General features: G+C 37.6%; 1 protein-coding gene and 1 non-coding gene across 6 annotated transcripts in view; one reads left to right on the top strand and one right to left on the bottom strand.

The window, feature by feature from the left end:
• The window catches only part of CNTN6 (contactin 6), a 295,782-nt gene that overhangs the window by 88,963 nt on the left and 183,818 nt on the right, over window positions 1-23,001 (top strand). Inside the window, exon 3 of one of the 5 annotated variants that reach the window (XM_070576737.1) lies at window positions 13,082-13,193. The exons of the other annotated variants lie outside the window; for them this stretch is intronic. The gene's annotated coding sequence lies outside the window, so the exon portion shown is untranslated. The remainder of the gene's footprint in view (window positions 1-13,081; window positions 13,194-23,001) is intronic. 5 annotated transcript variants of the gene reach the window in all.
• Window positions 16,214-16,315, bottom strand: LOC139076285 (U6 spliceosomal RNA). The gene has a single exon (XR_011527696.1). It is a non-coding gene; the product is annotated as a U6 spliceosomal RNA (small nuclear RNA).

The raw sequence follows: 23,001 nt of genomic DNA, 5'->3' as shown, positions 1-23,001 counted from the left end.
ACTCTTAACTCTATTGGAACTCACCTCACCAACCTTCCTTCCTCTTCTTCCTTATCTTCCTAAGTGCCCATTTATCCACAATCAACCTACACACACACACATAATCCTTAATAATGACCCAATAACCCAAGATGAACAATAAGTAATGCTCAATAGCAAGTGAAAAACTGTATCCCTCAACTCAAGGATAGGAAGGACTCAGTCTTCATGAACTCAGTAGCCGCTCTAGACTCTCAGAACTGGAGAGCGATGTTTACATTTCTTCATCTATGACATCTACTGCCCCTCCTCCCAAGAAGGGAATGAAAAACTCTTATAAAGCACCAATTCTTATAACCCACTCCCCATATACACCAAAAAAGGAAATTTTGTATCAAAAACATTGACCATTCATATATTGCTGCTTGTGGAATTGGCAAGAATTTTATCCCTTTGGAATTTACAGAGGTTGATCACGCAGTAAGATTTTTAAAAGCTTGCATTTTAATAACATTAGAAAAATTTAAAAGATTACTGCATATACAAAATTAGCCACCCAATTTTACAATTGCTTTTTCTATGGTCTCTGAGGACAGGATTTTACTTAAAAGAATAAATCAATTGAGGTTTTTAAAATGCTTTCTATTTCAATAAACCCAAAAATCATAAATGAGAAATGACTACACATTTTGATATCAAAAATAAATATTGTCAATGACCAAGATAAATAATAGCCCAAAATACAGGGAAAATTCTCAGTTTAAATATAGAAAAAGGGAACATTCAGTTACCTCCTGGAGAATAGTGGGCTTCCTCCCAAGTCTCTTGAAAAATATGATGTGAAATTTTTACCACTGCTTTTCTACTAGAAAATTTCCAATCCAGTTTTCTATTATTGACCAAATACCATTATTTAAAGCTAGGCTGTTGTCTTTTTCGTGCATGTATGATTGCTTATCTGTCTAGAATAGTCTCAAGTTACTTCATTTGATTAGTATCATAGATCTGGCTGGAGCTTCACCTTTGGCATGCAAGTGTCCACAGGTGATGGGGGAAGAGGCTGAAAAAGGCACTTGCTGAAAAAGATAAGACTCAGCATGGGTTGATTGCCGTCTAGCCAGGTGTAGCTAGAGTTAATATAATACACCAGAATTTATGATATCCACCTTATGATTTAGGACAGCCTTGTGACCCGTTTATGATTTTTGGTGTTATAAGAAAAAAATGTACCCAAATCACAATCTCCTATGAACTCTTTCCCTTAGTTCCCTAAGAAACACACACACAAACACACACACACACATACACATATCTACTTCCTTGAAAATGGGGACTCAGGGATATTTATGGGGTAGAGAGAGCAAGGTGATCTGAAACGTGGAGATAGATGATTGGAGATGAGGAGAGGTGAGGTAATTGACGATCTGCTCAAGCACAGTCAGACTTCATGGCTCTTCATAGGACACATGTTCACAAAATTGTGGTGTTAGCATGATCTGAGGGTGGACTTTTTAGCCTCTTGACATCAGAAGGTCGCTTATCAGACATCTGCATGGGCCCAGTTGATGGGCTGGTGGTCTCAACTGGCCTGAAGTGGACAAGGGGCTCCAATTCCTGAAAAACAGCTCAAACACCCATTGCCATGGTGACCCAGGCTCCAGGGAGATATTATCCATAGGAACCTAGTGGGAGTCAGATAGCATATTGCCTAAACAGCACAGTTAACAATGGATGGCTTAAACAGCTAAAAGCTCTAATCAGTAATTGCAAAAAGGAAAAAAAAAAATCATTGTCAGCTACTTAATCATCAATGGCTAACTGCCACTTTCAATCCCTTTTATTCTAAGGTCATTTCTCGTTCTTTAGGGATGCAGGGTGATAACCAATCTAGCTGCTTCCTGCTGAACTGAGGTGTAGACCCAGGTTAGAGGCATAAAACTTTTTAGTATTCTTTTGGAAATATTCTCTTGTTCCCAGACTCAGGTTGACATTTTACATTATTAGAATTTTTATACCTTGCTCAACAGTTTTGGAACAACATCTAAATGCACATTTTATAATCAAGTATCTGACCAGAAAGAGAAGAAGTATAGACAACTAAAATTTTAACTGTCCCTGAAAAATAGACCTAATCCCTCTGGGGCCTCCATCTGATCTCCAGGTAGGGCAGATATCTGGTCCTAGCTCCTGATAGTCTTTTATTTTATTGGCTATGCATCTCAGAGACTGCAGCAAAACCCTATACCCTCATCTTTCAGTTGTCATTGATGGTGGCTATCAACATAGACTCTCTGCCTGGGTGTCATCACATTCCTAAGGAACTCAAAAGAATAAAGTTATCAATTTATGGTGTCTGAGAGGAGACATAAAATCTATAGAGCACATCTGGGTTAATTAATCAGAGGTCATTCAAAGTTACAATATGGTTTCTTTTCTATACTATGGCTTCCCTTATGTCAACCACGTGTTAAACTGGTATCAATCCCCTCCTTTTGTTGTTCATCCTCAATCTTGAGGGATATCCTGTTGATGAGGGGTATAGTGTTCCATCTCAGTGAGCCAGTCTCTTAGTAAGATGGTGATGCAGGTGGGCTCCCAAAGTTAGGCCTCTATTTTGTAAGCAAATAACCAGGTATTTAATAAGAAGTATTTCTAGAGACACAAAAAGGAAAAACAAGTTTAATGGCAGGAGAAAATTATAAATGAGCAAATTATAAACCTTTCTGAGCCCAGGCAGTAGCCAGTCAAAAAGATTTCTAGGTGCGAGAGTCAAATCATCTTTTTCAGTTTGAAATGTCTCTAATGATGTCATTGGGTGTTCAGGTATCTTTCTGAGTGGCTTACACAGCAACAGACATAAATCTCTATTAAGTTTATATCAAGCTGTCCAGCTTCAGTTTGCAAGGCTTCAGGAAAAAGGGCAGGTTCAGTTCTCGATGATCCTGAATGAAAATGATGGAAAAATTGAAAATGTTAGTTTGGAGATTTGTAGCCAGATATTTCAGGAGACAAGAAGAATTCAGTGTCCAGTCAAGTTAACAGATAAAAAACAAAAACCTCAAAGACAATTATTAGAACTAGAACACAATATCCATGAATGTGTATATAGTTTCTATTGAAACATAATTTTTGTCCCTAAAAATCACTCTCATTTCTATAAAAGATAACCAAATTAAGACCAACTGGTTTACAAAATAAGCTTAGTTTCAATAAACTTGGCCAGATTATTTACAGAAGTACGGGAATAATAGCCATTGATCATATAGGCTCTTTTAAATCTGCTTTGCTGGAGCATTATATAAGGTATCTCAGATTGACCTTTAAAGGCCTCTCAAAGCCAGGAAAGCCAAGCCAAGGATTTTTCATCAAGCTTCTCCTGCAATATCTGAGATTTGGGTGAATTCTTCTCTTCTCTTGAGGTTCTCCAAAATATTGAGGTTCCTTGTACCTGCCAGAGAAGTGATCTTCTTTACTTACCCAGTATGGTTGCTGGGAACCCTGTAAACAAGGTACCAGGCCAACATTTCCAAGTGACTTTATTCCAGAAAATCAACCTTTGTTCCTCAAAAGCTGTCTTCTCATATCTGAGTTGGTATGTTTCTCTCAAATATGACATTCCAGTCAAAGCTTTGGTATTATAACCAATATTTCCAAATGTGTCCTCTTACAAGGAGAACAGATTCTTATTGAACTTATGCAAATAAGTATATTGCCATGAAAACAATACTCACTCCTTAAGATTTTCCAAATCCTGAAGTGACCAAGTAATGAAAAAATAAATAAATTTTCAATTCTACTTTCAAAGGTATAATTTACCAAATTGATATGTCATAGCTTAAAAGAAAAGAGAAAAAGGTTTCTTTAAATCAGAAAAAATAAAACACCAAAAAATCAGCAATGTCTTAAATGAAAAGTCATATAAATTACAATCATCCTCATCAGTTCATTCTGTCCTGTGTAATCAAATCTTTTTTTTATGCTTGAATTATTCAATTTTATTTATTTATTTTTTAATTTTTATTTTTTTCAGATGTACATCATATTTCAAATTCTGGATACATTACATCATGTTCACCACCCGAACACTAATTATAGTGCATCCCCTCACATGTGACCCTAATCGCCCCTTTTGCCCTTCCCCCTCCCCCCTTCCCCAATGGTAACCACCAGTCCAATCTCCAACGCTATGTGGTTTTTGTTGTTGTTGTTTTTATCTTCTACTTATGAGTGAGGTCATATGGATTTGACTTTCTCCCTCTGACTTATTTCACTCAACATAATACCCTCAAGGTCCATCCATGTTGTCATAAATGGCTGGATTTCGTCGTTTCTTATGGCTGAGTAGTAGTCCATCGTGTATAAATACCACATCTTCTTTATCCATTCATTCCTTGATGGGCACCTAGGTTCTTCCAAGTCTTGGTTATTGTGTATAATGCTGCAATGAACATAGGGGTGCAAGTATCCTTATGCCTTTGTGTTTTCAAGTTCTTTGGATAAATACCCAGCAGTGGAACAGCTGAATCATATGGTAGATCTATCCTTAATTTTCTGAGGATACTCCAAACTGCTTTCCATAGTGGCTGCACCAGTTTGCACTGCCACCAGCAGTGAACAAGGGTTCTCTTCTCTCCACATCCTCTCCAACATTTGTTGTTTCCTGTCTTGTTAATTATAGCCATTCTGACCGGAGTGAGGTGATACCTCATTGTAGTTTCGATTTGCATTTCCCTGATAGCTAATGATGTTGAGCATCTTTTCATATGCCTGTTGGCCATCTGTATCTCTTCTTTGGAGAAATCTCTGTTCAGATCTTTTGCCCATTTTCTAATTGGATTGTTGGTTTTTGTGTTGTTGAGCTGTATGAGTTCTTTGTATATTTTGGATATTAACCCCTTATCTGATATATGGTTTGCAAACATCTTCTCCCAATTTTCAGGTTGTCTTTTTGTTTTGTTGATGGTTTCCTTTGCTGTGTAGGGAATTTTTAGTTTGATGTAGTCCCATTTGTTCATTTTTTCTTTTTTTCCCTTGCCCGGTCAGACATGGGACTTGAAAATATGCTGCTCAGACCAATGTCATAGAGCGTACTGCCTATGTTTTCTTCTAGAAGTCTCATGGTTTTGAGTCTTACATTCAAGCCTTTAATCCATTTTGAGTGATTTTTGTGCATGGTGTAAGGGAATGGTCTACTTTCATTCTTTTGCATGTGGCTGTCCAGTTTTCCCAACACCCTTTATTGAAGAGACTCTCCTTTCTCCATCGTATGCTCTTGGCTCCCTTGTCGAATATTAGCTGTCCATAAACGTGTGGGTTTACTTCTGGGCTCTCAATTTTGTTCCATTGATCTATGTGTCTGTTTTTGTGTCAGTACCATGCTGTTTTGGTTACTATGGCTTTGTAGTATAATTTGAAATCGGGGAGTGTGATCCTCCAGCTTTGTTCTTTTTTCTCAGGAATCCTTTGGCTATTTGGGGTCTTTTGTTGTTCCATATAAATTTTAGGATTCTTTGTTCTATTTCTGTAAAAAATGTTGTTGAAACTTTGATAGGGATTGCGTTGAATCTATAGATAGCTTTAGGAAGTATGGACATTTTAACAATGTTAATTCTTCCAATCCAAGAGCACGGAATATCTTTCCATTTCTTTGTGTCTTCTTCGATTTCTTTCAACAATGTTTTATAGTTTTCGGTGTACAGATCTTTCACCTCTTTGGTTAAGTTTATTCCAAGGTATTTTATTCTTTTTGTTGCAATTGTAAATGGGATTGTATTCTTAATTTCTCTTTCAGCTACTTCCTTGTTATTGTATAGAAATGCATAGGATTTTTGTACATTGATTTTGTATCCCGCAACTTGACTGTATTCCTTTATTATTTCTAAAAGTTTTTTACTGGCCTCTTTAGGGTTTTCTAGATATAAAATCATGTCATCTGCAAAGAGTGACAGTTTCACTTCTTCTTTTCCAATGTGGATCGCTTTTATTTCTTTTTCTTGCCTGATAGCTCTGGCTAGGACTTCCAATACTATGTTAAATAAGAGTGGTGACAGTGGGCATCCTTGTCTGGTTCCTGTTCTTAGAGGGATAGCTTTCAGTTTTTCTCCATTGAGAATGATATTTGCTGTGGGTTTGTCATATATGGCCTTTATTATGTTGAGGTATTTCCTTCTATACCCAATTTATTTAGAGTTTTTATCATAAATGGATGCTGTATCTTGTCAAATGCTTTCTTTGCATCTATTGAGATGATCATGTGATTTTTACTCCTCATTTTGTTAATGTGGTGTATCACATTGATAGATTTGCGGATGTTGAACCATCCCTGCATCCCCGGAATGAAACCCACTTGATCATGATGTATGATCTTTTTAATGTATTGTTGTATTCTATTTGCTAGTATTTTGTTGAGGATTTTTGCATCGATGTTCATCAGTGATATTGGCCAGTAATTTTCTTTTTTTGTGTTGTCCTTGTCTGGTTTTGGTATCAGGATAATGTTTGCTTCATAGAAGGAGTTAGGAAGCCTCCCCTCCTCTTCAATTTTTTGGAAGAGTTTGAGAAGGATAGGTATTGTCTTCTTTGAATGTTTGGTAGAATTCACCAGGGAAGCCATCTGGTCCTGGACTTTTATTTTTGGGGAGGTTTTTAATTGCTGTTTCATTCTCCTTACTGGTGATTGGTCTATTCAAATTTTCTACATTTTCTTGGTCCAGTTTTGGAAGGTTGCATGTTTCTAAGAATTTATCCCTTTCTTCTAGATTATCCAATTTGCTGGCATATAGCTTTTCATAGTATTCTCTTATTATCTTTTGTATTTCTGATGTGTCCGTTGTAATCTCTCCTCTTTCGTTTCTGATTTTATTTATTTGAGCCTTCTCTCTTTTTTTCTTGGTGAGTCTAGCTAAGGGTTTGTCAATTTCGTTTATCTTTTGGAAGAACCAGCTCTTGGTTTCATTAATCTTTTCTATTGATTTTTTAGTCTCTATTTCATTTATTTCTGCTCTGATTTTTATTATTTCCTTCCTTATGCTGATTTTGGGCTTTGTTTATTGATATTTTTCCAGTACCTTGAGGTGCACTTTTAGATTGCCTATTTGGGATTTTTCTTTGTTGAGGTAGGCCTGAATTGCTATAAACCTCCCTCGTAGAACTGCTTTTGCTATATCCCACAGATTTTGGCATGTCGTGTTTTCATTTTTATTTGTCTCCAGGAATTTTTTTATTTCTTCTTTGATTCCTTCATTGACCCAATCATTGTTCAGTAGCATTTTGTTCAATCTCCACATTTTTGTGGCTTTTCTGATTTTCTTTCTGTAGTTGATTTCCAGTTTCATACCTTTGTTGTCAGAAAAGTTGCATGGTATTATTTCGATCTTCTTAAATTTATTGAGACTTGTTTTGTGGCCTAATATGTGATCAATCCTGGAGAATGTTCCATGGGCATTTGAAAAGAATGTGTATTCTGTGGTTTTTGGATGGAATGTTCTGTATATATCTACTAAATCCATCTGGTCTAATGTGTCCTTTAAGGTGAGTGTTTCCTTATTGATCTTCTGTTTGGATGATCTATCCATTGGTGTAAGTGGAGTGTTAAAGTTGTAATCAATTCTTTTTTTTTTTTTTTTTTTGGTGATCAGCAAGATGTTTTATTTTTTTATTTTTTATTTTTTTATTAATGTTATGATAGATTACAACCTTGTGAGATTTCAGTTGTACATTTTTGTTAGTCATGTTGTGGGTACACCACTTCCCCCTCCGTACCCTCCCCCCACCCCCCCTTTTCCCTGGTAACCACCGAGTTGTAATCAATTCTTGATGTTAATCTTCTGTTAGCTGTTTTGTAAAGTTCTGTTTCTCTGTTAGAGTTCTGTAATTTCTTACCCAGTTCAGTTTTATAATTAGAAAGTTTATCAGAAGCCTGTATTCTAGAATAAGTGTCAGAGTCTTTTCCATGAATTTCTCTGAAGATGAAACATATGCAAAAGCATCAGAATAAAACAGCAATTATCTGAAAGTGACAAAAGACTCAAAAAGGCAATTGACAAAGAAACTTGGCTATCTCTGTAACAAACAACACTTCATGATAACAACTAGAATTGTGGCTGACAATCAGGACAGATGAGAATTTTAGGAATGTTATATAATTTTTAAAACATTTATATCAATAACATTTACCTGCATAATACCCCTCAGAAGGTTTATCATCAGTTATTTGACAATATTTCCCATGTAATGTAACACACCAAATAAACCTAATTTGTTTAGTGTCTTTTTGTTTATATAAAGAGAAAGAATGAATTTCTTTTAGTAGACCCAGGCGTCCTCTAAAAATCCTCAAAGAAAATTTTTTCCTTCAGGTCAAAAGCAAGACTTCATTTAGGATTTGAATTTTGAGAGAAGCTTGTCAAAAATATCAAAAGAGTTTAAAACACTTGGTCAAATAGGAAACAACGCTCACTGTGAAACAACAATCAGTTATCCATTCAATCAAAGTGACAACAGAAACAGTTAAGGGCAAACCAAGAGTTAAAACAGTCAAAAAATCTTAGTGGAGAGACTTCTGTCTTTTTGAACATAGCAAATTATTTTAACAAAACAGATTTCTTGTCCTTTTAGGTAGACTTACTCAAAAATAAAGAAAAACCTCTTCATCAAGGGTAGACTAAAAGTCCAGGAAAAGTATCCTTTTAAGAGAGAGTGAATCAAATTTTAATTTTTGTGCTACCTTATTTTTGACACTAAAACTCATCTACTAAATTATGTTTACTTCAATCTTAACCAACTTGACCATGCATAAAACTCTTTAGAGGGTTCCTCTTCCACAGACCTTCCTTAACTTCTTTTTACATTAAGAATTTGCCCCAGGCTTTCTTTCTTACCTTCTAGTACTTAGGACAAATTTATCTTTCTTAAAAAAACAAACAAATATATTCCCATTCTTTATACCTTCTTTACTAAAACATACATTTTACTTTCCTTGAATACAAAAATGCATTCCTTATTAATTTTTAGTAGCTTTAATTACCTTATGAATTAGAATTTTTAACCCTTACAGAACTTAGTTAAAACTACAAAGCATGCAATTATGGACAGTCTTTTACATTAGCATTCTGTGGCTCGGCAAGTTTATAAAGGCTTTTCATAATTTCTAGAAACATGCTACTTCATATTACAATTTCTAATAAAATACAAGACATGTTTATTAATAGATCCCAACATATTTTAATTTCTTTTTAATAAGTAGGTAAACCTAGGCATGTCTAGCAATAATGTTTCAGTATTTTATCTTATTTGAAAAATGACCCAGATATTCAGTGAGTTTTTATCATTCAATTTTAGCTAGCAAAACTTCAAAGTTTCAAGTTACCAGAGAGATTTTGGAAGTTATCTTAAATATACATGCCATAACACACAATTATTTTAAAAAGTCCACCCAATTCTTTTATATTTTTCACATCTATTTAGTTTACTCACTCACAGTAATTATTTAGATTGCCTACAAAACTTCATGAGACATTTGGCAAAGTTAGCCGGCATTTTAAGTTATTATTTTTGTTAACTAGTTCTGTAATAGAAATAACATTAGCTTATTTGACCAATAAATGTAGAATAAAGGCTGCATGTCTGCATCATATCCATTGTTGATAACTGTGAGGTCATGTCCATTTTAATCAAACCAACAAACTTAAAAAAGCTTTCAGTCACCAAAGATTAATTTTATCATGTTAACTTGAATGACATTTGAGTTAGTTTCTATTAAATTCATAATTTATGTAAGTGCTTACTTTTAGCCAATTGACTAGAGCTCTGTAGAAATTATACCACCTGGAGGTAAAATATCACACATATATAACATACATGTAGACACACATACACAGAGTCTCCACACCTATTGATTTAAAATTACTGCAATGAATCAGGTACAATAATACACTAGTTAGGGATCCAAATTTTGTTTTAAGCCTTTCTACTACTGTTTGTGGAGAAGACACTCAAAATGCTAGATTTTGATGAGAGCGCTCTTATGGCCATTTTTTTCTTTCCCTTTTCCCTTATTTTTTCTTCAGTCCTAGGAATTAATTATGGGATAGATATTCCCTGGAGGGTTGGCAAGCTCTTTGAGATAGGGAAATGGGTGGAACCAGAACTTCCTCTAGAGCTGCACTTCAAATTTTGCAAGGAATTTTTTAAGGACAATTGTTCTTGATTTCTCAGAAATTGGTTTGTAACTTAAATGACATTATGGATTGATCTACCTGTCCAGCTACATTACAAGGGCACAGAGAAACTACTCAATTTTCTCCAAGATAGAGTTTCTGGGTCATAACCCGTCCAACTGAAAGTGTTTCCAATTAGTTAAAATGCATCTGAGGGGTGAGTCTCTGGGGATGTTTGAGGTGTTTCACATGGCAGTAAACCCAGTGTCAATTATCAGTGGGCCAGAGAAGGGTGCAGAGCCCAACTGCAGGTGTCAATGTAGTTATAAGATTTAGTCAAGTCCCCTTCATCCCAGGCACTTAGTCCCTGAGCCAGCACAAGGCAAACCAGGGAGGCAAGAGGCAAAGGCCTGGAGCAGGTCAGGGGCTGGAGTTTCCAATGCCAGAGTCAAGAGCTAAGTCTCTGGCAAAAAACTTTTCAAGTTTTTAGTTTTACTGAAGGTCCAGGTTCTGCTCAGGTCCAACCTGAACTTAACCCTGACTTGGTGACAACGAAGGAGGTGACAAATGAGACAAACAAAGAAGGGAAAGAGAGGATCAGTCTTCACCCTCCCAGCCTCTTCCCAAGGGTTATCAAGATAAGGGTCACATAAGCAACAGTTCTCATGCTGGGGCACACAACCCTGGTGGGACAGTTTACAGAATAAATTACAGGTCTCCTGTCCCCATAACTCACTCAGTAGGCACCTAAAATACTCAGCAGATTCTTGACAGTCCCGGTAATGTTCAAGTCTGGCTCTATCTTCTGTATTTACATTCCAGTTGGGGTCAGTAGTTGGCATTGCTATGGCTGCCTCAGTCCTCACAGGGTTGCCTGGGGTTTTTCTGTGTAGCTGATTTGCTTCCTTCCCAGCTTTTTCTAAAACCATCCAGTGTTCCTCAGAAGTGAAGGGTGTGTTCAATAGCTTTTGTACATCTTCCCAAGTTGGGTTAAGGGTAGCAAAAATTGATGAAAAAAGGTTTTCCATTCTTTTTGTGTCATCTGTATAGACAGGCATGCTATTCTTCCAGTTAATAAGTCTAAATTTGAAAGGGGAGAATGGAGCCAAATGAGCCTCATTGGCTACCCAGTCACAGCATCTCTACCTCTGACAGGGACTTGCCTTAATGGATATTGCCCCACCTGGGTTTGGGCGCTCTCTGGCCAAATTGGGTACCCCGGCAGTATGAGACGGGGAGACCATTCCTGTATCTTGACCTTTGGGGACCAAGGGAGACTGAGCCTGGGGTTGTGGCTCAGGCAGTGGTGGAGGAGTGGAAGGATCACCATATGGAGGTGGAGGGGGAGCAGCTGGAGTATTCCACTGAATTACCAGTAAATTGTCCTCCTTTTCTTTAGAATCACTAGAATCAAGCAAACAGGTTTTGTTTTCTTTCCCTCTTTTTGAACCAAAATTTTACATCTCCACTGTATAGACTCATTCTGGTATAACAACATAAAAGACTGAACATAAGGTATTTCATCCCATTTCTCTTCCCATTTAGAAAATACTTCTAATTGCAAGATTTTACTATAATTTAAGGATCCATTTTCAGGCCATTTTTCTCTGGAGTCTAAAGAATATTGTGGCCATGCAGAGTTACAGAAAAATATCATCTTTTTCTTTCTCATGGACTCATAACTGAAAGTTGTCCAGTTTTGAAGAATGCAGCCTAGGGGGCTGCAGGTAGGAATCGAATTAACGTTACCCATTGTTTCACGATTTAGACATGGCCGGTCAAACTATACTTATGCTGCCATTAGAACCAGATCTCAAAACCAAACCAAGCCAAGGGAACTTCTTTGAGCGTATCCCCTAATTCTTCCCTAATATCAAGCATCCCCAAAACCAAGACCCTCACAATGAAGGCCAGACCAAGGCTTCCTTTTTTAGAAGTTGCAGAAGGTATCCCCTACCAAACCAACGCTTCCTTCTCAAACCTCAGACCGAAAGGAAGAAGAAATAAGAATCCAGTCACTTGTACGAAAGTTACTCACCAAAAAAGACGTCTTCCAAACCCAGAAACTGTCTCTCTACTGCAAAGTGAAAATATGTGCTAAGGAATTGGCAGCACCAAACCAGGAAAAACCCTGAAACAGTCCAGGGAAAATGCTCCGGGCAGCTGCTGGACTCATCCACAGGTTCTCCACACTGGCAAGGGCCTGACAAATCTCATGCAAAAAGGTCCCTCTGGACATACCTCCTGGCTGACTTGCCAAATCGTTATCAAACCAAGGTTCATTTTTGACTGTCGCACCGAAAGCCAAACACCGAGATGGCAAGATCGCAGCAGAGAGAGGGTTTAATCACAAGGCAGCCAAGTTAGGAAGCAAAAGAGTGAGTCTCAAATCCACTTCCTTGAAAATAAGGATTCAGGGATATTTATGAGGTAGGAGGCAAGGTGGTCTGAAATGTGGAGATAGATGGAGATGAGGGGAGGTGAGGCAATTGATGACCTGTGCAAGTATAGTCAGACTTCATGGCTCTTCATAGCATGCATGTTCACAAAATGGTGATGTTAGCATGATCTGAGGGTGGAATTTTTAACCTCTTGACATCAAAAGGTCACTTATCAGACATCTGCATGGGCCCAGTTGATGGGTTGGTGGTCTCAACTGTCCTGAAGTGGACAAGGGGCTCTAATGCCTGAAAAACAGTTCAAACACCCATCACCATGATGACTCAGACTCCAGGGAGATATTATCTATAGGAACCTAGTGGGAGTAAGATAGTATATTGCCTAAAACAGCACAGTTAACAATGGGCAAGGGAAAAACTAAAACCTCTAATCAGTAACTGCAAAAAGGAAAAATAAAATTTAGTTCCTAGCTACTTAATCATCAATGGCTAACTGTTTTCTGGTTTCACCACTGTCTACCTTGTTTTGTATAAATGTATGTACAGGCATCATCACTTCTGCTAACCTCTAAGTCCTTGGAAGTCAGGTCCTGTCCAGTTCATTTCTGCATCCTTGAAATTGCCTACCACACCAACTTATACATCCTGGGCACACTTAGTAAGTATTTTTTTTAACAAATGGACACGTGAAATAATCCATGTAACAATTGTGGACTGTTAGATCCAGGAAATTCAGATTATCTAAACCTGAATTGATGATACATTGTCTCTGCCATGTCAACTCCAATCAATTAGTCATGGATATCTGCATTTAGTACTGCCTGCAATGAGAGATCTTTTAAGGCTATATCTGAACTCAGTGGGAAAGAATTCTATGATAGAATAATAATGTCTGCCAAGCCAATGGAATAGAAAGAAGCCCACACCTTTGCCATAAAGTGAGTCTCAAGATGTGTTACATCTCCTTATTTTACAGGTAAACAAACTGGGCTTCAGAGTTAAAGCTTTTTATTGTATGTCATACAATCAGTGGCAAATTGTGATGCAAACTCAGATTCTCAGACTCTTGACTATATCTCATTGTCGCTTTTCACACTGTGCTGACTCTAGGTCTCTTGCATTGAGACTGCCTTGCTTTTTCTGTCATAGGTATATAATCCTGGAGAATTCTAGACAGCCTCTAGGGAATATAGATGGGTGACTTGTTTGACAGGTTATGAACTAAATCACAATGTGACCAAATTCAGAGTGGCTGTTTATAAAATGGATGTGTTCCAGAGGAGAGTTTAAGCAGAGTTTAGAAATTCAGGAAATTCCTGATCACATCTCCAGTCGAGAAAAAAGCCAAGCTATACAGAAAGCAGAACGGTATTGGGAATATTCCTCAGAGAGCACTGCTTGGGGAAGGGATGTCATGAACTATCTTTAAAATATGCTCTAGACCAACCCTAAGATATCTCCAACCGTTAGTCACCAGTTCTCTTTGGTGCTGGCTTCTCTACTTAGGGAATCCCTTCTCTCGCCCTACCACTTAGTCTCTGGGGTCCGTATGCTCAACACAAGTCTTACCTGGGTAGTAGGTACATGTTACATGAGTCCAAAAGTCATTACCCACCACGTTTCTTACCTTTCTTTTATTAATTTTTAAAATATGTATTACTTCCACTTTCCTATTTTCAACCATCTCAGAGCATGGTTATTGACACATTTTCAGGGTGAGGAAAGGAAGTGATTTTGAAAAAAATTCTTCAATCTATCACCTCCTTTTGATCCTTTTAGATTGGGCCTTCATTACCTCTTGTTAGAAGTCTCCTAATTTTCTAATGGATAAACTCACCTAAAAGATACCTGTAGGATAATATCCAAAATCCTGGCATGGCCAGAAGACCTTCCCTGATTCTTTCCCCTATGTTAATATCAATTTCCACTTTACCTGACTGTGTGTTCTTTACCAAGGTACCATGCTTTTTTATTTCTATACATGTTTTACTTGCTAGTGCCCCCTCCAAGAATATCTTTCTTACCTTGTCTTTCTGGCAAACCACTACTAATTTTTCAAAATGTAAAACAACTACCTTTCGCCTAGGAAGCTTTTCTTTGTCCAGTATTCTGGTTGTAGGAAACTGGTGCCTACATGGATCACACTACACACCATTTGCAGCATTGGAGGCAAATATTCCTTGTTTGTTGCATATGTGAATGGACACTGTGCTCATTGAGCTGCATCTCTAATCTACAGAATTCAGAACTATTATCAGAGGATGTTCCACTCTTCTGGGGGTAAAAAGATTATCCTAAGTCCAAAACTATTCATATTTTGTCACAGATCCACATATGATGTTGGGTCTCTTTACATACCATTAAGAACAACAACAACAATGAAAAAAGTATGTATATATATGTATTATATGTATAAATATACGTACACACATATACACATATGCATACATACAACCAACACATACCCATTATGAGAAAGCTTGAAAACTTCCTTCAAATAAGAAAATAAGACACTTCTTTTTTGTCTCTACTCTATCTTAGGTACCTTGGAACCATTCTACCTTCAATGTGTCATTATTACTTCCTCCACTTAGGTCACCCATAAAACAATTAAAATGCAAGTATTTGCACAACTCACAAATTGTGATGTCCAATAGGCCAAGTGCATAAAAATCTAAGGTCAAGATCACAAGAATTACTCAGTAAACATAATCAGCACCTTCCCTCTATTTTACAGCTTGGGTTTTATATGTACATTAATTTGCCTGAAGTTGCTGTATTGGCTTAATGGAATACCATTGCCATCTGCTGGTCATATTAAGCAATTACTGTTCTGCCCTTAACCAATTCATTCAGAGATTAAAACAATCTGGTTTCACTGTGCTATTGTTGTAACTAACTTTTACATATTTAAATCGAGTGGCCAATATGACTCAACTTGCCATTTAATGACTCACCATGCATAATTAAACTAGCCTAAGGTAACTAATACTGACTGTATGGAAATAATATGTCTTGGTTGTCAAGAAATATAGACTTTGATATCAGAAATAAACTTTCAAAGCTCAGCTCTACAATTTTTAGCTATGTGATCTTCAATAGATCACCTAACCTGTCAAGGCTCACATTGCTCAAAAAGGTAGAAATGGAATTATAGCAGTGCCTTCTTCATAAGATAAGTATAACCATTAAATGAAATAAGAAATTTGAAACTCTAATACAGTACCTAGCATTTGGTAAGCAATCAACGCATGTTCTTGAATATTATTTCTCTACTATTACTCTTCTTCTGGTTGACATATCTGTAAAGTCAGTTTCCTTTCTGGACCTCCATTTTCTCATGAACTCTATAGTTCAATTTAGAAATATGTGATTTTCCAATGCAGTTTCAGCTGCTATATAAAGTACAACAAACTTATGGTTAGTGGTCTATTTGTTCAACCTTAGTTATATGTGAGGTGACCAACCCTGCAAACCCCAGATTTAAATTTTCATTCAGTCTTCTCACTGAACTCATTTTAAAAAGTCAAAGTATAATTAACATTTAATAAAATACAATGATCTTGAGTATTTAGTTCAATGAGTTTTTATAATTACATTCACCATGAAACCACCACTCAAAACAAGATATAAAACATTTCCATTGCCCCAGGCAGTTTCTCATGTCTTTTTTCAATTAAAAAAACAACAGAATGCCCAAAAACATGTGTTATTCATATGCAGGCTCTATGCTAATCTTCTGTGTATCAGGCCAATTTTACTTCATTCTCCCAAAGTAGGCACTACCCATTGCATTTCTGATTACCTCCCTTTTCCCCTCACATCCAGAAGAAATTATAGGAAAGGAAAAGAATAATTAATGGAGAAATACCGTTGAGCCAATTTAAGATCGGCAAACTCTTGGTGAACATGGCCTCCCAGACTACTTAAAGGTAGAAATTTCCTTTTTATAAGGTGCCTTTATAATATTATTGATATTTTAGAGGGAGAAGACAGGAAATCTCTTAGAGAAATAATGGTGCCCAAACAGAGCATCATAGAGTTGTGGTCATCATATCTCTGAGCCTGAGTCTTGGCTCAGTGGACTTAGAGATTGGGTTTTCCTAGCACAGAGTTGATCAGGTCTTTAAGGATAAATCCTTGGTAAGCAAATTTATAATACTTTTACATATAAATCATAAAAGCAATATATTAGTTTATATTAATTAATACATTAATAATTTAATATAATGGATTGCTTTTCTTTTCATTTTTCAGAATAGTTACATCGATTATCCAGGATACTCCTTTTCAGTCTTTCTCAATCTTTATTTCATTATCTCCTTCCTCCCACCACAGAGGAGACCTTTTAGTCTCCCATCCATGAAATTTTAATAGCATACATATAGTATATCTATTTTTATAATATATCTCTATCTGTGCTTTATACATAAAAAGTAACATTTTTTCACCACCCTCTCCACCCCCTGGAACCAGTTTTCCCGTTCTTGGGGGGTATTGACCCACTGAGAATGTATACCCTATTTCTTTTTTCCCTGCTACCTAGCAGTATGGATTATTGTATTAATCACGCCTTCCTATTTTCTGTACTTTGGATACTTGGACATCCGGAGTCTTGCTGATGACAGAGAGACTGCTCCTCCCAGGGCTAGCCAATTTCCAGAAATAGTAAAGGACTCACCTTTGACCAGTCTTTCATTTGAAAACTAACCAGTTCAGAGCCCGTACCCCTAACTACCTCTTTAATCAGACTCTTATACTCCAAGCCACCATTCCCTTGCCCTAATCACCCCAAGGCCAGGTACTAGACAACTAGGGGCAGCCCCTACATCCTAAAATTATTCAAATTAGTCCATCCTAAACCTTCTTATCCTGTCTTGCCTGTTCCTTCCTTTGGAAACCACAATAAAAAGTCTTGCTTCCATTTTCCTCCACTCCCTCTGCCTCAGACTGATCCCGGTGCCTTCCCTATGTGGCTCTGCTTGATGTGGCATGTCCCCTTCTCTTAGGAACCATGAGTAACAAACTGTCTTTTCAATGGCAGCCATCTCCTAAATCTGTTGTCCTCACTAGACATGAATAATAATAAAACCTATATTTTAAGACAATTATATATCAGGAAGTTGGTTGGCCAGAATGGAATATGGGTAGTCTTGAGAGATATTTGTTAAAATTGTAGTGAAGCCTTGTAAATTCTCACTGTACCTTACAAAGCATCATCCATAGTGATCTCTATGCTAGTGGGGAGGACAGCAAAGTGATTAATGTACAGCCTTAGCAGTCAGACTACTGGGTTCAAACCCTGACTTTGTTACTTCTTGGCTATGTGATTTTCCACAAGTCACTTGTGCCTTATTTCCTTATCTGTGAAACGTGATAATAATTGTGCCAACTTCATGGATTTGCTATGAGTATTAAACAATATGTATAATTCACTGCAAAGTTCGGGGGTCCCCACGACCACCCTCATTTCTGATACTAACTGTAAGTTCAGAAGGTCCCCAAGATCACCCTCAGGCTTGGTAATTAGCTAGGCAGACTCATAGAACTCAGCAAAGACATTATACTCACTATTACAGTTTATTACAATGAAACAGGACAGGCTGAAATCAAAAGAAGGTGCACATAGGGCAGAGTCCAGGAAACTCCCTAGAGCAGAGTTTCCAGTGGTCCTCTCTTAATGGAGTTGTGAAGACAGTGCTTACTTCTCTCAGGAAGCATGTATGGCAATACGTGGGGAAGCTCACTTGAGGCTTAATGTCCAGAATTCTTATTGATGCTCCATCATGTAGATTTGGTTGACTGCCCATGTGGCTTACCTTAATCTCAAGCCCTTCCAGAGGTCCAGCTGATATCACAGGGTCCAAGCCTGTCTGCACCCCCACCATTGTTAGTATAGACTATCCAGTGTGCCCAAAGCCCCCCATAAATCATATATCATATTTTTAGCAAAGACTACCTGGCATGGCCCAAGGCCCCAGGTAAACAGACACTCCTATCAGACAGGATATTCTGAGGGTTTAGAGATAAACTCCTAGGGCAAAGGGCCAAACATTTCTGTGGGCAAGATTAATCCTTTACTGAGTAAGCATTTAGATAGTGGCCACTCTGGTTAAATACACGGTAAGCATTAGCATTATTATTGTTTTAGTGGTCATGCTAGAATTTCTCTTGCCTGAAAAGTACTATAAAACACTGCCAAAATCTTATTCTTTTTACTATTCTGGGTCTATGCAGACACCTCTAATGGTTAATGGTCTTTTTAGTCATTCATGGTAACATGTGCTTGATTAAAACTCATAGGCTTTGGTTAGACCTACCGTAGCTCTGCCTCTTAGTTTACCCCTTGAATGACCCTAGGTGTTCCCAGACCCTTTCAGGCGTGTTTATAGACAACCCCTGGAGCTATTTAGACAGATGTGTGATCTCATTCACTATATATTGCATCTGACTCTTCTCACCTTTAGTGTAATCTTATATCCATGTTGTTGGGGTACACACTACTGTAACTTTCTATATTCTACACAAAAAACTATACTCGTTATTTCAGCAGCCAAAGATTTTTTCATGAGGCAGTATTAAAGACTTGCACAAAACTCGTTAGCAAGTAATTCCTTTTGCCCAGTCTGAAAAGGTGCTCTCTTGTTATGAAGTGACACAATGAAAGGTTAGGTTCTTATCGCCCCATCTCATTATTGTTGATGCAAAACTCCAAATTAATTTGCTTGTGGTTATGGAAACATTTCCTTTAACCTTGGCGACTCAGTCAGAAAGACTTTGTTTTAGAGATGGGTATTGCTTAACGGCACTTGGCATTTGCTCAGGCTGAACAATCATCCAGAGAGCATGTATCTTCGTTCTGTCTTGGGTAGCGATTGCTGCAGAATTATTACATAGAATAGGTTGTGGAAATCCTTTAGTGTGGTGGCTGGTGCAGAGGCAGTGTGTTTTGATTAGCAGGAGGGACTCTGTAGTTAGGTACCTGGGTTTACCCTGGAACCAGCTATTCATGACCTCGAACAAATAGCTTAACTGCTCTGCTCAAAAGGGGATGGTAGTAATATCACCTCCTTTTTAGATTCAGGAGAAGGAAGGGTTTTTTTTGTTTATTGGTTTTGCTTTCTGCTTTATGCTCTGCCTCTAAAAATAACTGGCACAGAGAAAGCACTCAATAAATATTTGTTGCTGAATGACCAAAGGGTTGTGATGAGAGTAAACTAACATCACACACACAAAGCCCTCAGACTAGGACCTGGAAGATAGTGAGCTCTGAGTAGGCATTCATTTAAAAAAGCATACAGTTAAAACAAAAACAGATTAAACCCTTTATAATCAATAAAGAATTTGGTGATGAGTTTATAGGAAGTTCATTAATTATAATATTAGACTCTTATTTTTGTTGTCCATTTACTTATTTATTCACCAAATATGTATTAAGCAATTATCATATGCACTATTACAGGTTCTGGGCATATGGAGGTAAACAAAAATAGCCAAAAATAAAGGACATTCATGACATTTTCTTCCAAGCCCAGGGCAATTCCCATAAGTCTATCAATGACCAAGAGCTGAGGGAAAAGAAACTCGTAGGACAGTGATGAAAACAGGATATTCAGATCATTAACTTTATTATTAATCTTTTGCCATTTTCATATCTGTCAGGTTCTCTAAAACTCTTGAGATACAAAAGCATTTTCTTGGAGACAAGAGATTATTCAGAGATTCCCCTCTTCATTGCTCATGTCTGCCTTAGAGAATTTCTCAACCAGTTGTTTCAGGTTATAGACATAATTGGCTATTAGTCATTTTAGTGCTATTGTTCATTGACGTACATCTCAGCATCATCTCTCAGCCGTCTCAAAAGCAAGGTCCTGCTTTCTGATTAATCTTTGGCTGGTCATTGAGGATATTGAAGCAGCTCCTGTTAATTAGACCCTTTTATCTCTAACCTCATCCATTTTCTGGATGTAATAGTAATAGATGTGCCAGCAATTCCAAGCCCGACCCTGAAACCTTGCTAATCAGCTTCTGTGACCAGCTCGAGGTACTGCTGTTTGAATTGTGAGAGCCAGATTGTTGTAAGAGGTTATATGTAAGTGAGCATTTTTGTTTCCAAGTCAACTACACACATTTAATGAAACCTAACGAGCTCATAAAGTTAAAAAATAAAAAGTACTATCTATAGCGCTTAGTGATATAAGCCAAGCACACACGCACATGACATGAAAAAATAGAGAAATATGAACTTATACGGAGAGGAAGTCCACATAGTGACAAAGAGCATGGGCTCTTCATGTCACAAGCTGTATGAACATGGTCAAGTCACAGCCCTCTGAATGTCAGCCTTCTTATTAGGAGGCAGTTTGGAAAACATTGAATATTAGATTGCTCCTGGAAGAATCACAATTCTTATTTTAAAGGGTCTGAGAAATTTGAAACAGCTCTAATGAAAGCAATAAAGGAATAGCTTTAAAGTCTTTTATTTGGTTTTTCCCAAATACCCAACACAACATGTGTTAGCACACACGGCATATTTAAAAAAATGTTAAGTGTTATGGGTTGAATAGTGTCCTCCACAAAATTCATGTACACCCGAAACTAAGAAAGGGATCTTCTTTGGAAATAAGGTCTTTGTAAATGTAATTAGTTAAGAATATTGAGACAAAATCACACCAGATTTTGATTGGGCCTTAAATCTAATGACTGGAGTCCTTAGAAGAAGGGAAGAAACATACAGAGAAGGTGGTGATATGAAGATGGAGGCAGAAATTGGAGTGATGCATCTATGAGCCAAGGAACACCAAGGATTGCCTAAGACCACCAAAAGCTGGGAGAGAGCTATGGGATGGTTCTCCGTCAGTGCCTTCATAACAGATCAACCCTGATGACACCTTCATTTTAGGCTTTAAACCTTCTGAACTATGAGAGAATAAAATTGTTGGTTGGAGCCTCTTGCTTCATGGTAATTTATTACAGCAACCCTAGGAAACTAACATATACAGTATTCCAAAATGGCAACTTGAGTTGCAAAAAGTGCCACTAAATATATCTCAATAAAAGGGTTTTTTCTCTTCTGCCCATTTGTTTTGTTTCCCTTTTTTGGTGTTTTGAGGTGGGGGTGAGCAACTGTACATGAGAGGCCACAGGGAAAGAAGCACTGCTAAGTAGTCTGATTAACAGCTAACTCATGGCTCAAAAAAAGAATTCTCGGGGCAGTGCAGTGGCGTCATGGTTAAGTTCGTGTGCTCTGCTTCTGCGGTCCAGGGTTTACAGACCCGGATCCCAGGTGCGAAGCTAGCAAGGCTTGTCAAGCCATGCTGTGTGGCATCGCATATACAAAATAGAGGAAGATTGCCACAGAGGTTAGCTCAGCAACAATCTTCCTCAAGCAAAAAGAGGAAAATTTGCAACAGATGTTAGCCAATCTTCCTCACACACAAAAGAGTGAATTCTCCATTATTTTTTCTATTATCACTTGTGCTCTTGCCAGCAAAAGTACTTGGCAGTTGTGAATTATGGGTGTTCGTGAAAAGTTGATAAGACAGTCAGCTTCTCCCATGCTGCCTCCAAAAGAAACACATAAAAGAAATAATAAAATAAGTAATAGCCAATATACAATAGAAATATTTACTAAATTTAACTTGGTCTCCTTGCTTAACTTTGGAATCAGCATGGAAAATTAAGACAAATGTTTACTTTTCTTTTTTGAGGAAGATTAGCCCTGAGCAAACATCTGCCACCAATCCTTCTCTTTTTGCTGAGGAAGACTGGCCTTGACCTAACATCTGTGCCCATCTTCCTCTACATTTTTTAGTACATGGGAGGCCCAGAAGAGCATGGCTTGACAAGCAGTGTGTAGGTCCATGCCCAGGATCCAAACCTTCAAACCCTGGGCTGCAGAAGTGGAATGTGCAAACTTAACCTCTGCGCCACCAGGCCACTCCTGAATATTTACTTTTTGATAGATGAAGAGCTAGACAGAATTTCATCTTTATTTCTTTGTCTAGAAAAAACTCCAGCATATATTTTTCATTCAGCCCTTTGTGGAGCTGCACGAAGTCAGCACTATGTGAACTGTCTCGCTCGATATATACTTGATATGTACTTGAGTGTATGTGACACTTGATGATGAGACACCTGAGATACCTCCAAAGCAGCAGAAGGAATAGCCAAGGTCATGGAATCAGAAGCAGCCAGAGGCACTTGGACCCCTTGGGGTTTGATGGGCAATTGAAGAAAAAGACAGTGTTGCCCTAAGTCTAGTTCCTTCTTTTTTTTTTTTTTGCTTTAAAGATTGGCACCTGAGCTAACAAGTGTTGCCAATCTTCTTTTTTTTTTCTGCTTTTTTTCTCCCCAGATCCCCCTAGTATATAGTTGCATATTTTTTAGTTGTGGTTCCTTCTAGTTGTGTAGTTCCTACTAATTTGGAGATGGCTTTGTAGCTGGACTCCCTGTCAAGCTCCTTA

Source organism: Equus przewalskii, chromosome 15 (genome assembly GCF_037783145.1).
Source record: "Equus przewalskii isolate Varuska chromosome 15, EquPr2, whole genome shotgun sequence".
Lineage (NCBI taxonomy): Eukaryota > Metazoa > Chordata > Mammalia > Perissodactyla > Equidae > Equus > Equus przewalskii.
This window is presented reverse-complemented; position numbering and strand designations above follow the sequence as displayed.